This window comes from Castor canadensis, chromosome 13 (assembly GCF_047511655.1).
Source record: "Castor canadensis chromosome 13, mCasCan1.hap1v2, whole genome shotgun sequence".
In the NCBI taxonomy this organism is placed as follows: Eukaryota; Metazoa; Chordata; class Mammalia; order Rodentia; family Castoridae; genus Castor; species Castor canadensis.
Genome location: NC_133398.1, coordinates 107,342,892 through 107,359,146, shown reverse-complemented (window position 1 = coordinate 107,359,146; position 16,255 = coordinate 107,342,892). Strand labels below are relative to the sequence as shown.

Genomic DNA, 16,255 nt, shown 5'->3' with positions numbered 1-16,255 from the left:
TTGTCGCTTATCAGAATCTTTCTTCATATTTCCTCATTATGAGTGTGATATATTTTGAAATGGATATGTTTACACTTCTTTTACTAGGAGCAGTTACTGAGTCTGTAAATCAGTGTTTTCCATGAAATTTGGTAAAGTTTCAGTCATGCTTTCTACAAGTATTTTTTCTCCTTCTGCTCTTTTCTCCTTTATTTCTGAGACTCATTCCACTCATGATGGGATGCTTGAGGATAAAGATGTCCTGATATTCTGGCATTATTTGCTGAATGGATGTTGGCTCTATTGTATTGCCTTTGCTATATTCCTAGGGCTATGCTTCTGGGCTTTCCATTCTGATCATTGATATGTTCTCTATTTTTTTTCTCCACAATCACAGTCATTATTACTGTTGCTTTAGAGTAGTCTTGAAGTCAGATCCTGTCAGGCATGCTTTAACAAGCTCTGGTTTTAGCACTTCCCCTCTGGCATCACCATGTAACTCTTCATGTAAACATTCTTTATCATGGAGATTCCCAGATGGTTACAGGGCATATGAAGCACAAGTTGCAGCTACACTGGCTTGGGGTGAGTATCTGCAGCCCCAAGCTCCTCTACTGCCAGAAACAGTCACTTCAGAGTCCTTTCTGTCTCACACCCCAGAAATAATCATATCTCTTTTTTAGCTTTAATCTTTCCCCAGCTAAGTGCCAGGCCCTGGGGTCACATCTTAGATTCTAGTAAGAAGAAGGGCACAAAGAAATGGCAAATTCCTTATTTTTGTAAAATAAGAACCAGCTTCTAAATTTCCTGTAGTTTTCTCATGAAATCTCCAGTTACTGGAAATAAAAGTTGGACTATGGTGAAGAAGGGAATAACTATGGATATTCATGGAGAATGAGTGTCCCTAAGAGAACATGAACTTATAGTCTGGATCCCAAGCATCATCATTCAAGACCACAGGATACTGACAGTGCTAGTGAGAGGTATATGGGTGATCCACATTTCATCATTTACAAGGTGTTTCCACCTCCACTAACCTCCATTTTCTTCATAACCTCCTTGTGGGGGGAGAATTTATGGGTAACCACGAGGAATGGGTGGGCCTGGAGTTCCTACATCCAAATGAAAGCAGCATTCCTCCACAGCCTCCCATCCCATACTCTACTGGGTGACGACCATCCCGGGACCATCAAATCTTTGCCTTTCACAGAACCTGGGAAGTATCCTGGTTCTGATTTCCTTCCCAGACAGAAGCCTGCATCTCAGGGCTCTGCAACTGACATCCTGGGAGACCAGGCCCCGTTTGCTCAGAGACAGGTGATATTAACTTCCCTCTGAGGAAGAAGCACAGAGACTACCATTCAGAGCAACAATCATCTTCCTGCTTTTGTTTGGATCCATTTCATCTGAAGAAATAAAAAGGCTAGAGTGCTGTTCTCTTTTTCTTTCTCCCTAAATAAGCTGCAGACATTCCCTGTCATGGATAATGTGATCTTCTATATTTACCTAAAGGAACTCAATGTTCTTTCCTTTCCTTTTACTCATTTTTAATGTGGGTTAAATGTTTTGTCTATCTTCCTTAGAAAACACAAGTGGAATTTCTCTGGGATCCACCATGGGTGCCCTTTTTCCCTGTCCCTATGCTCAAGACCACTTTCTCAGTCCTGTAGGTGTCTCATATTATCAGATATGGACTTTAATCCATATTTTGGACCTTCTTCCATGAGTCCATATACTATCTATTTCCTTGGAGTTCATCCTTTAGCTCCATCCAATTTTTGCAAATTTGGAATTGTCTCTAAAATTTTTATTGTTTCACATGTTTTTGCATTCTCAAGATTTCTGTGTGATCTCTAACTTTCTCACATAATACAATCATTCATGTCATCAACTCAGACTTGAAAAATAAATTTCTTTTATATTTGTTTAGTTTTGTGAATTTTGAATAAAATTTAGAAAGTAATTTGTATTTCTTTTTATTATCTTTGTCTATGGAATGTTACCTAAAAAGTTATGACTTCATTCTGTATTCATGTAACTAAACATAAAAATTAAAATAATCCTTCAAATTACATTTATGTTTCCAGTGTTTTTAAAATCAGTGAAAAAGTGCAAAAAAACTTTGCAAACTTACATACACACACACAGAATTTGACAAATCATTATTATCTTTTTTTTATTGTTGTGCTGGGGGTACCTTGTAGCATTTACAAACTTCTCCAATAATATATCACAGTTTATATATAATTCTCCCTTATCCCACTTTCCCCACATTCCTAGAATAATTTCAGCAGGTCTCAGTTTTACATTTACATACATGAATAAACAGTACTTGCACCATATTCATTCCCCTGTTCCCTCTTCCACATCTCACACACACACACTGGTACCAACACCCTGGGCAGTACCTGTTCTGCCTCCTGTTCTCTGATTTTGAAAAAAGGAAAAATGACAGTTTTGTTTGTTTAAGATAAACATGCAGGGAATTTCCATGTACATATGTATTATAACCTGCCTTGGTTCATCTCGTCTACTTTTCTTTTTACTTTAGTCCACTTAAGATAATTTAAATAGGTTTTAAAAAGTCTATATTCATTCATGTATAGAGAACAGAGGACATCAACCATATTCACCATCTTGTTAGTAAACTTCCATTGCATGGCCTATTTTTCAAAATTTTCCTTGTATTTGTATTAGGTCTGTGTTCCACATATGAGAGAAAACATGTAGCCTGTGGCTGTCTGAACCTAGCTAATTTCACTTAAGATAGTGTTCTCCAGTTTCATCCATTTACCTGCAAGCAACAAAATTTCATTCTTCATTATGGCTGAATAAAATTCTCTTGTATATAAATACCACATCTTTTAAATCTATTTATCAGTAGTGGGGCATCGTGTCTATTTCCATAGCTTAGCTATTCAAAATAGTGCCAGAATAAACATGGATGTGCAGGTGCCTTTATTATAACCTTACATTTCTTCAGGTATTCATGGGACATTACCTACTCTTTTGTTTGGACCCTACTGCCCTATGTTTTCCCCAATTCTTCCTCCCTCTCCTCCTCCTCTTCCTCTCTCTGGTGTCCAAAAGACTCAATTATTACCCATCAATTTGCCTTTTGCATCCTAAACTATAACTACTGGGTTAACATGTAAAGATTTCAGGTTGTCTATGTATTTTTTCTTCCTTCTGCTGCCTCTGTGCATATACTAAGATAGTTTTGCTGTTCAAGTTTTGTTAACTTAGCACAATGTAACTTTCTTTGTACTTCTTAGACTCATATAAAACCAAAGAGGAAAATGTTTAAAAGCATGTATTTACAAATACAAGCAGTAACAAAGTTTACATAATATCTACAAGTACATGTGAACAAGTAACAAGGTCAAAAAGATTTTTACATGATAAAGTTTTGTCTTAAAGGATTATTCCACAGTAAAAACAGACAGATAGAGACAAAATCAAGAGGGTCCCTTTATTGAGAACAGTTGGAAGAACTTGGGTTTTGCCCTCCTCACTCTTGTAATTAGGTGTATTTCTAAAATTTTGTTTGGTTGTGCTTACCACACACTAGTAAAATATTATAAATGGCTAAGTCGAGCACTTCACCCAGTGACTTTAAAATTAGAGAAGTGGAGCATCACCCATGGGGGCCATCTCAACCCAAATGACACAGGTCCCACCTCTAAGGGCCAGGGCTACATGGCCAGCTATGCACAGGGATAATAGGGGGACCTAGGCCCTTGTCCCCGAGACCCCAAACATAGACTCCTAACTCCACAGAGGGCTGACCTGTAGAGAGCTAGTGGGTCCATTCTAGCTTCCAGCCTCTATGGGAATTTTCTCCATTCCTCCGAAGATCACAATAGGAGGAACCCTTCTATATACCAAAATGGACTGTCCTTTTGGGTAAATTCTCAACCAGTGGAAGGACTTTGACCCAGAGAACTGATTTTGGTGCCAGGATGCAGTGCAGAAATCCTAATTTCTTACTTCTGGACTGACATTATGGAATGCTAGCCAAGTAAATTCAGCAGACTTGAGGCATTTTAACCTGACAATTAAGAAAAGTTCCAATAGTTTCTTCAGATCAGAATCTATCACACTACTTATATTTCCACAGGGAAGTTTCAGACAGTCCCATGTGTATTTCTTCTCACTATGTTCCCTTCAGGAAATGTCTTTAAAAAAAGACTCATGGGCTGGAGGAAAACTCAGTGTGCCTTTGGGAAACTGCTAGTAGTCAAGTTGAGAAAATACTCTTGCTTTCAGGTATATAAATTTTGCTTTTGGAGGCCCCACTCCATCACTACCACGAATTTTGCAATGAAAGGAAAAGCAATGCATTTGAAGTGACTCTTCCACCCATTGGTCTATCCATGCCCCATGGCCCTGGTGACTTAGGACTTACTTATTAACACCCCAGTGTGTATGATTCACCTCTAAAAATGGATCTCCCTTTCTTATTAACCAGTATTGCCCTGTGTTTCAGACCCATTTTTATCTTAGTTTTGTATGCTCCCCTCCATCAATGAATTAAACTGAAGCATTTAGCAAAACCCAATAAGTATGTCCATAAGAAAGCATTTCCCATTGCACTAAGAAATTAAAAGGGACCAGTATTAAATTGCTTGCAGAAATGAATTGTGAGATAATTCAGAATATAGCCACTGAAGTACAGATATAGAGAGTCACTGGCAGTCACTATTACTTGGAGGAAATGTGGCTTCACAAACCTTTCCCATGAGAGTAACATTTTGTTGACATCCCTGTTTCCTTAGTTGTCATTAAAGACAACTGATATAATGAGTTGTTTTACTAGATTTTTTGTTCTTCATCAGCCTCTTTTGATTTAGTTGTGTTAATATTCTAGCTAAAGTTCAGTAAGTAATTTTATATTAACCAAGAATACTTTGGACATTAAAGTTGGTCACCACAGGATGAAAATGGCTCCTGATGGTCCTTCATGTGTTGGGAATATATTTAAGCTACTTTATGGATTTAAAGGTTCATAAAGCCAAACAAGCTTCATTTCATTATTTCATCTTAACAGTACCAATTGTGTTGTAGATGTAATGTCAAATGAAGTTTATTAATCTCAATAGATAGTCAAATAGATGAACCACTGTTTCTTTGCTTACTGAAAATTTGCAAGTGTTTGTGTGTGAAAAGAAAACATTTCAAACAAGTTTTTGAAATTTGTCACTATTAAGCCCTGGTAGAAAGGTCCTGCTAGTCTGCCCAACCTTTAAGAAACCATAATGAGGAGTATGCCAGCAGTACAGGATTTAGGAAATAAAGAAGAAATTATAAACCCCAGCATTCTCAAGTTTTTTGATGGTTAATCTTGTTTTCCGTAAAATGAGCCTTCGGAACTCAAATAATATCTTCAAATGAGACATTATCATTATCTCAATTGAATCCGTCTTGAGTACCAATATGAAAGTTTTGAACACTGCGTATAATATTTTTAAAGCATGAATAAAGAAAGATGTTTTCCCTAAATGGACCTGAAGCCACTTTTCCTCCATTCACAGCTGACTCGCAGGAGTTCATCCTTTTCTTCTCACTTTGATGGGATCATCCTAATCTATGGGAGAGTTTAAGTCAGGAGATACTCCACAGGATTAAAAATATTTCTTGATGACCAACACCATACATTTGTCCATTTCTTAAGCTCTGCATCTCTCTGTCTTTTTGAGAATAAACCAAGTTGAATAGACTAAAATCTCAAAAATATGGAGTATCTGTATTTTAATCTGTGAACAGTTAACTGGGCTGCCTTCAAAAACTCTGTTCTTAGTCAAGAGGAGACTATGTTATGTGGAGCTTTCCTCTTGAGCATTCTTCCAGGGAATCTTTGAATACAGATTGTGAATGAGAGTCATGTTTTTAGAAGTTTCTATATAGTTCTTTGGTTCTACCAAGAGGAAAAGTGGAGGCATTAGGTAGCTCTCTGCTTCATACTTATCCCTGCATATCCCCCATTAGTTTATGAATTTCAGGTCATTTTGTAGGAAGTAGAGATGTAATAAGATTAAGAAAATGTCCACAATTTGACTGCACATTCAGCATAGACTGATCATTATTCTGAGCAGTGATGTTCTCCCAACTCCTGTTCAGAAGCAGCAGAAGGGAATTAAATTTACAGCAGGGCAGCTGTCTCCATATGAGTAAACACAAGCTCTAACTGATGTCAACTGCCTCCTCCACTTCTCAGTAGAAGCGTGCAATGTGTGTTTGCAATTTCTGTTGCTGTGATGATTTTTTTGGTGGAAGGCATGATGCTTACAGATCCAGGGATTCAACTCTTGAGTAGCTCTGACTCATGTCCTTACTCCTCAGTGTTGCACCTGAAAATTTCCCTAGAAGTTTCCTCTGTTTTCACTTCCTGTCAGAAGTGCCCTTCTCATTGCAAGGAAAAAGAAGTAAATAAAAGATATTGTGACCTGTTACAGATAGGTCACATACTGTCAATCTGTGTTCTCAGAGTTAAAACAAGGATTGTTTTCTATCCATGGATGCCTCCTTCCTCCTTAATAAATCTCTTGCCCATGACTGAGAGTACAGATTCAGCCCATTTTGTGGCCAGCATGGGAAACAAAACCCTGACTTTCATGTAATACTTAGACCTTTGCCTAAGGAATTGTAGCTGTGACCTGAAAATGTGTAGTTTCTTAACTTGAGCACTGGATGTCAGATATGTCAAAGCATTACTTTATATCATCTTTGATAATTATGTATTAATATATCTCTATAATACTGCACAGGGTTAATCTATTGAATTATAAAATTGCACAGTCTGGTTTTATATTGAAACACAAATAGTGGGAACTAATTATTACCTTATAGCATGATTATCCTTGATTATTTTTGTGTAAAATTATATATATGAAAAATGTAGGCACTGAACACAATGTTTGCATTGCTAAGAAGTATAAAATCATGAATACATGTTTATTTAAATGCCCAGTAATGTATTTTTTCCTATGTCTATTTTCAAAAAGTTTGTTTTTTTTTTCAGAAATCTCGTCATTTCAACAGACATGGACTATTAGTTATGATTTGGAAAGTGTACTCAACACTCTCTATTGATAAGTGAGCACATTCAATCTTAAGTAATGCCATGAGTGCTAAGAGTTCAACATACAGTCTGTGAGAAAACTGAGCCTTGGCTAGTAGGGAGTAACAATGGTTGATATTTCAACTGATTCAGGCTTTTCTTTGCCTCAATAGTATGCATAATGTTTGCCTAGAGCCAGACAATCTGACATGTTAATCAGCTTGGTGTAGTATGGCTGCCCAAGAGATGTTGCCTTTGGAGCAGGTGGAAGAGGAAGCTGTTCATTGATACAGGGAAATATGTTGGAAAATGGCCTGGCTCAAAAGTATCATGGTTCAGTGGGCACTGCATATTGGGACTTTTGTGAAGAACAGTGAAAAAAGTAGCAAGCAGACCCATATTTATACAATTTTGATGACCTTAATTCACAGAACTATTAGAGCACGTTTTTGGAAACTTACATAAAACAAAAACATTTTCTGCAATAAGAGTCCTCAGGATCGGTCACCACAAAGTGACATGCAAGGATACAGGCGGGTTCGGTGGGGCACAAGCTTGTAGGATTTTGGAAGACTTCTTAAGTAAAAGCAAACAAAATGACCACAAGGACATATTCTTGGTGAGTTTGTCAGGCCTGCTGGGTCTTCTGGGGGAGTGCTCAAGATTCAAGGACCTCTGAGAAAATCTGCCTCTCTATTTAGGCTGACTTAGGAGAAAAAAAACTAAACCCAAATCTCTCAAAAATACCCTTTTAAATGAGATGCTCACTAAAAGAAACATCTCTGTTAACTGATGAAATTTTGTTAAATTTTCTCTTCAATCAAAATCAGAACTTGAATATAAAAGTGTAAAATAGCTTAAACAATTTGGAAGTGATAAATCCATGGTTTGCTGTGGCCCCAGATGAAATGTAACAAAGATGTAACCAAGATGAAATGACACTTGGCTCTTTCTCTCACTTACCCTTTAGAACTTTAGCAGGGTTATTTCAGTGCATCAAATTCTATTGTGTGTATTTAGAGTACTACCTGAGTCAGAGACTGCGGATGAGTTGCCTGATTTAGGCATCTGCTCCTTGCTTTTGAGTACTTTTTAATGCTGAATCTGCACACATATAAAAGGCATAAATCAATATGTAATTTTCCTTCAACATATAGATACTTGTTTTTCCTTATTTGGATTCTATTGATCAAATTATAAATGTTCAGCATTTATTAAGTAAAATTTTTAATAAAAGAAAAATTATATACAACTTACAAATACTGCAAAAGCAGGTATATAGAAGTGTGACCTCTCAGTCTTACAGAAAGACCTCACTAGGTCTCCATGAATATTTAATTGTCTTGGAATGTGCTCCAACAACTGAGTTACTCAGTTACTATTTGATTTGTGTTTAACCTCTGAGATATTATGTGCTAACCTGATGATTTTATTTTTTTCAGGTACATAAAGCAACTATAGGCTGGGGATATACCTCGGTGGAGTAGCTCTTATGTAGCATGCACAAGGCCTAGGTTCAATCTTCAGCACCTAAAACCAAAGATATTGTTATCATGTAGGACATGAATGAGTTTTATCTAATCTAACAATCTTATTCTCACATTTATTTATAAGTACTTGTCAATCTTTAATTTCTCAAATGCTCTTTTACTGGCTCATTCAATTAAGGAGCAGATAAATATTTCTGAAGTTTTGTAGGAATTAGAAACTTTGCTTAAGTGTTCAGCATCATGAAAATAATGCTGTGAAAGAGGAATTCACTAATATAATAGGTGTAAAATAGCATTGTGTGTTAATAATAAATAAGTATCCTTACTTTGCTTGTTGCTTCATTTCCTTCCTTGCTCATTAGAAACTGTAACCTTGGGAGAGAAATGACCCAAACATTGTATGCACATACAAATAAAAGAAAAAAAAGAAACTGTAACTTTCAATAATATAAAAGGGAGCAGTCTTGATGGAAGGTAAAAATATTCTCATGTATCAGAAAAAGGGTTATTTTTAGTGAACTAATGTAACTCACTGAACAGGAAATATTTTTGACATTGTAAGTAATTTAAAGTTAGAAATTATGTAATTTTTATATACCTGTTAATAGACCAGCAATAAAAAATTTTCCTTCAAGTTTATAAATCAAAATGAAAAAAAGTATTACATATCTTTATATGGGATGTGGCATTTAATAAATTTGTATGTGGTCACACATCAGGATAAGATAACTTTATTAATGTTAGCTGTGAGCTGAAGGTATCAGTTATATCTAACTCACGGATAAGAAAATTAAAACTGACATGTATAGCGTGTGTGTGTGTGTGTGTGTGTGTGTGGTGCTGAGGACAGAACATTGGGTCTTGCATAAGGTAGGCAAGCACTATACCTCTGATCTACATTCCCAGCAAGATACATTTTTGGACTTGTCATCTTCAGGGATATTTTAAATGTTGTAGTTATTTTAATTTATGTGACTTCCTACAGTTTCAGGTATGGCTTTCAGACTCTGTATGTCTTATGGCTCCATCACTTGACTGAAAGGTTATCTTCCATGTAGAAGGAACTTTTAATATCACAGGTTTCTAGGGGCTGGTGAATCTCATATGGAATCTGTAGCAGTTTGGATAACCCTGCATGGGTTCTTATTTCTTAAACTATGTTTAGGTTCTAAGTGTAGGGTTCCCACATGCCCCTGTCATATCATCCCATTTCTTGGGATGTTTAAGACCCAACAGAAAATTTCTCTGGACCTTGTGAGCAAGCACTGGAATTACTGGTTGGATTAACGCAGGAGCTGCCCACTGCCTGAAGACATCAAACTCAGCACTACCTGTAGTATCAAAGTTATAATTAGGTTTTTTTTTCTGTGAACATATATAAATCCTTGGGCAACCTGAGAGCTTGATAAACTTAAACTAAATACAGTATTGCTAGCAGTGATTAATTAATGGGAAAAGTGGCAAAATTGTCACTTGTAATAGGAATCCATTGAGAAAGAATTTAAGGTAAAAAAGGAGGCCTTTGTTTATGAAAATAACAAACAACTTGCAACCCAGTGATAGCCTTCTGGAAGTAAAAAACAAATGAGTGTGTTCAGAAGGAGCAAAGAGAACTACTGGTTGATGTAGAGGAAGTTCTAGTGCAGGGTCTAGCTGATCTGCTTATGCAAATGAAGGAAGCAAGTGTGCTCAATCCTAATTACATTTCTGTAATTGAGTGATGCACCCATGCCTGATTAGTTGACATTTACATATGCTGGTAACTCCTGATTCCTTGGTATCTTGGGCATAAAATTTATTTTATTTTGGCATTTGGGACAGGAATATGCCTCAGTGAAGGCCTCTAAGATTAGCTTATGCTCCTTCCAGCAACACAACAGATTTGTGTGACTGTGTCAGAAAATGGCTGAATTTTAGGTCTAGCTGTCTTTTGGGTCTCTTCTTGAGATCCCACCTATCTGGGAGCTCACATGGTATTCATATGACTATGTCCATGAGTCCTAGGAGGTGCTGGTTGAGAATGCTGTGGGGAAAATGAAAACCACTATGTTGTGGGGATGTCAGGGGGAATGAAAATTGCTATGTGCAATTGTAGCAAAAGCACACATGGATTAGGTGGGGATTCTGTTGGGAAGTGGAATTATTTCTTATTTGCTACCGTGCATAATGGAGTTTGTAGAGCCTAGGTTTGTGTGTATGAGAGTGATTCACAAATCCAAAGTCTGCCCTGACTCAGTTGAAAGCCTGCTTCCCTGGCTGACCAGCTTTCTTGGATTTTTAGGATGTCAGTGCAGACAATCTGCCTTAGCATCCTGCTCCAGACCCTATTGCTGGCCCAAGGATTTGGAAGATACATGGCTTACATTCCTAACACTGCTGGGTGCTCCTGAGGTAGAGTTGAGAAAGTAGAGAGTCAGGAAAATCACTCAAGGCCAAAGGGGATGAAAAGGGCAGGAGCTATTAGAAAAAATTCTGTATACAGTGGTCCTTTATGAATCCAAGTCTGATCTGATCCAGGCTCTATGTTCAGGATCTGAAAGGCTGCCTGGAGCAGTGGATGACTAGACTTCTCTGGAAATAAGTCTGCGGTGTTCAGTTGGTCCTTGAAGCAGCATCCAATCCTAATAGGAAAGAATGACCAGAACCAGGCTGGTGCCAGGGACTGAAAGGGAAAATATGCTCTGGGCAGAAGATATGAAGAGGAAAGCCTCCAAGAGACTAAACTCTTTAGGTTCACAACCACCTCTGGGCACAGGGCCCATGGGCTTTGCTTCATGGAAACTCACTGCAAGAAGAAGCTCCCACTGTGCTTGCAGACTTGACCCTGCTTGACTGGGCTGGGGGAATTCTGAGTCTCTTCCTGGCTGGGTGAAAGAAATGTAAAGCTGTATGTGCAACATCTGTGCGCTATTTGTGGAATTAAAACAGAGAGGACAAGGTAAATCTAAATGAACAAGTGGAAATAAATATGGCAAACAGGAAAAGGGGTGATCAGAGTAAAAGCACTCTTTAATTCTTGTATTATTTTGTGAAGGAAGTGACATTTGTTTAGTTTGGTGTTGTTAACAAAAAAGGTGGGATATACTATAAAATTTCATGGACTATGACACAAAGAATAGTAATATGTTGTATAGGTCCCAAACCAATGGAAAAAAAATATGGATGGAGGGATTCTAATCTACGTAGACGAGAACAAGAAGAGAGGGGAAGGATAAAACTGGAAAAATGGGCAAGTAGGAAGCATAAAATCAAACCAATATTAACAATATAGAAGATTGGAATAAATTTTTCCACTTTGAGTTTTGGTCTGCATAACAATTGGTTGATTTTGTGTAGCCTCTGAATTACATATTGCATATTTACACCTTTATTTGATCACAAAGCCTGTTCAATACATTTACAGCAGCATAACTGTAAAGATAAGTAGACAGAGAAACCACCCTTTTCAGGTAAATTTTCTTCAGAAATGTTTACTTACAAAGGACTGGAGGTGTGGCCCAAGAGATAAGAGTGCCTGCTTTGCAAACACAAGCTTAGAGTTCAAACCTAATTCCCACTGGAAAAATAAGATTTAATTGCACCATAAGAAAATAACATCAAGTGGGTATTTTATTTTTATAAAATGAATCTAATGAAATATATGACAATGTACTGCATTATTCAATATGAATCTAATTTACTATGTGTTTGACATAGAAAAATACATATATACACATACACGTCTTAAAATAATTTTATTTCCACTCATTAACAGCAGTGGCATCTACTTTTGAAACAAAAGGAATGATTATATATGGAACTTTTGGGACCAGAGACTAAATTTTCAGTGAGCTGTTACAACTTAAATTTAAATAATTTAAGTAAGCATTACACAAAACAGCAATGCTACTTAGTAACACCCACCCAGTGAAATAAAACAGAAAATATTTCCCAGTGAATGAGTCCTGTTAAAACTTTAACTGTCATTGAATCCAGATTCTGTAATAAAATAGAAGAATTTTCCTTTTTCTCTCAATGTATACATATAAATTTCTTAAGTACTTCAAAGGAATTACTGTGCTATGTTAGGAAAGATGTCTTTCCCTCTGGAATGGAAAACATGATATTTTTTGTTGGAGTTGTTTATAAGTTCTCTTGCTTGGAATGTGTTGATTATACTTGTTGATAGCTAGTTATATGAAAGCACATCACAGCCCCAAATTCAGCCTTTCTGTCCCTTGGATAGTGTCCACAAAGACACCCTTAGTAGTGGCCTAAGTATAATCCAAGTGGAGCCCAGGTGCCAGATCAAGTACATCCCAGGTATAACTCAGGTGCAGCCCAGGAATGGCCCAAGTGGAGCCCTGTTATTGCCGAGGTACACTCAAATGCAGACCAGATACAGTACAGATACATCACAGTTGTAGCCCAGGTATGCCCCAGGTAGTACAGTACAGCTCAGGTACAGCCCAGGCTTGGCTCTTAGGAACCTTCTGATGATTTGCAGGCAATTGCCCCTGATTTCCTTAGAAGAAAGAGGAAGGGAGGAACGAAGTTATAAAACAATCCACATAAGTAAACCTGATGAAGGTAGTCAGGTATCATTGGACTCGCCTAGTACATTATACGAAATGCCAGATACACAATTATTTGTAATGACATTTATTCTGTTTTCTCATTTTGTTATAAAATGGTGAGTTTGTAACTTTGGAATATGTTATTTTTTTGTTGCTTTAAATGTTTCTCAATGGCAATACAAAAATTTCTTCACCATCTTGGAAAGAACTTTTAAGTAAACAGTCTCAAGCAATGGAAATCTTGAGAATTAACAGTTATTATCATATTTATGGATTAAATGTGATAGTACACAGTTTAGATTGTTGTAACTCTTAAAGTCACATTGACTTTCAGAAGAAATGTTCCTCTAAATATATATAGATGACCCTCTAAGTTCTTTAATATTCATCTTAGGGTATGAAGAAGCAGGAGTAGCAATTTGCAATTATTCTGCAATCATGTAATTGAGAAGTAAAGATGTGATTTTGTCCTCAGTTTTCAGTGGATGATTTTTTTCACTTGAAGAATACAAAGTTTTCTAACATTGCAAAATAAGCTGTTCACTTAAGGACATGTTGCTGCAAATATAAACATAATATATACTTCACAAAAATGCTTTGGTTTTACCATTTTAACATAATGCATAATTTTTGGCAATAACAAAAACATGGTGACTCCTGTGAACAAATGCAAAAAAATTAAAAATGCAATACTGGATTGTTTTGTGACCATTTTAACAAGTTCACTAAGTTATTTGATAATTTCATAGAATTTTAAAGAACTGAGTAACACTTGAGTTTAGAATAACTTTTGTCCCTTCAAGTCAGTATTTCAGATTTGTCTGTATTCATGATGCACATTGAGTTTTGGATAGTAAATTTTTCAAATTAAATATTAGGGCAGTATCTACACTAATATGAGTCATACTTGAGCATTCCAAGTATGAATACTCACACATTAGCGTCTAATGATTTCTTGAAGCATTAGCTTCAGGTTTTGAAACTGTGTCTTTACACTGCCCTACTATGGCAAACTTCAACCACAGAACATTATACAGACACTGAGGCTCTTCCTATGGAAACTGTGTAGAGCTGCTAGGGCACCCTCCAGGGGAACATCGACTGCACAGATCTCTTCACTTTCTGTGTGAATCTGTGCATCTTTATGCTAGAGTTCACAGCCTGTCTACCTTGACTACACACAATACACCCACAGCATCCTAAGAACTCTGGTCTGTTGGGGCTAAAAGTAACTTAACTCTTAGGAAACCAGAAATTCAGGAGTGGAGGTGGGGAGTGTCCATTTATAAAATGCCTAGGTGCTCCCTACATATTGGTTTTCAAGTTTGAGGACTACTGCTTCACCTACAGAATTCTCTGATGTATGAAAGGGTCTGACAGTCCTGCCTGGGGACCAGGAAGACCCATGGAAGTACAGCCTTTGGGCGTGGCCACCCTTTAGACAGAGAACTCTTGAATTCTGGTTTACATCAAGAAGCCATCTCTGTGTGGGTATGGAGATGTTACTATCTTCTGATGCAGAAGTGTCCATAACTTTCAATCTAAGAGGAGGTGGGTTGTTGAACTATCCTGGCCTCCCCTGTTTAAGCAGGAACAGGAATATTTCCTGAAATGAGTGCTGTGGAGAGGGAAGCCCTGCTGTCAGCCTGTGCTTTTCTGACCCCTGCTGTCCCTTCTCTACCCCTGGCCTCGAAAATGAGGACCACAGTTCTTCTCTTTGCTCTTTAAATACTTTAAACTCAGTACATACCAGGAATGAAATATATCTTTGATATGGAGATTTTAGAAGGTGTACAAGCCTCTCCAATTTGTGGTCTATTTAATTCAGGAAATAGTTATCAAATGTCTACTGTGTGCCAGGCAGTGTAATAAAAACTGAGGAAATAAAGACCAATACTGCTACTTTACTAAAATTTGTTTGATCATGTAAGATAAATATGGTGATTTATTTATGGGAAACTGTTTGTGATTTTTGAACCCACCTCAATTCTTTGGAATCTGTTCTTGCTGAACAAAAGTTTTAAGTGCCCATGTGAAGATGATAATTTGAATTACTAACTTTTGCTTTTCAGCAGGTCTAAATTCTTTCTTCCCAGGGCACCTGAGCTGGACAGTTAGTGAGGACACAGGAACAATGCTCCCTTCAAAGTTCTGATTTCCTGGAGGTTTGGAGAGTCACACAGCTCACAGCACCATGAAGCAATAGATTTGATTCTTTCTTTAGCTTGTCCAATTGAGTTCCTAGCTATAGAGATGGAAAAGGAAAAAAACAAAAATATAAGTTCAGTTGGTGAAGGTTACATTTCTATGTGTTTCTTCAATATTGGTAAAAAAAAGAAATTGTGTTGTGTGTATCTTGGAGATTGAACCCAGGACCTGGAAAATGCTAGGCATGCTCTAGCACTGAGCTATTTCCTGGTAGCTTTCATTGTCAATAAATTTACGGAGTTGGGAATAAAAAGAAAATCTTTTTAAACACATATTTTCCACATTTTTATTAGCACATATTAATTGTAAAATGTACAACGAGGGTGGTTTCATTGTGATATATCTATAAATCATATACTTTGATCATATTCACTACCTCAGTTGCTCTCTCTGTTCCCCTATGCTTCCTCCCCTTTTTTATTTTTCTTGCCATTAGCAACTGGTCTTCATTATGAGATTTTTCATGCATGCATACAATGTACTTTGTTCATGTTTTCCCTCCCTCCTTTCCTTATCTTTTCCATGTTTGTCACAGTTTTTCTGCAAGTCAAAACATGGTATTGTACAGGAGGCACTTTTTAAATAAAGTGTGCATATGTTATATATTACTTGGATTTTAGTAATCTGGAAGATTTTTTTACAATTTAAATTTTTCTCAAAATATGTAATCCATTCTAGCAATGTTGTCATTTCAAAATGGACACACTAGTAGTGTAAATCCACTCCACTTTAGGGAACATGATGTATCATTTAATTTTCTAACAGTTACTGTTCTGAGTTTGTATCAAATGCAATTTCATAATTTGTTCAGCTGATGGGCAGCAATTTGCTGTACTACAATTCTAAATTCAATTGAAATTGTTCTTATAGTGTTAGCCCTTGATTTACCATTAAAAGTGAATTCTTAAGCCCTAAAGAATAATTACACAGACAACGTGTGGATCCAGATCAATCCCTGAAAT

General features: G+C 36.9%; 1 protein-coding gene across 6 annotated transcripts in view; it reads right to left on the bottom strand.

Annotated features, from left to right (window-relative positions):
* LOC141415556 (spermatogenesis-associated protein 31E1-like) overlaps positions 1-16,255 on the bottom strand; it is a 102,169-nt gene that overhangs the window by 6,742 nt on the left and 79,172 nt on the right. For 2 of the 6 annotated variants that reach the window (XM_074052431.1, XM_074052432.1), the window contains one exon: positions 15,145-15,330. The gene's annotated coding sequence lies outside the window, so the exon portion shown is untranslated. Of the gene's footprint in view, positions 1-12,246; positions 13,644-15,067; positions 15,331-16,255 lie in introns of those variants that run through there. The other 4 variants (XR_012440543.1, XR_012440545.1, XR_012440544.1 and 1 more) reach the window with 4 other exon arrangements.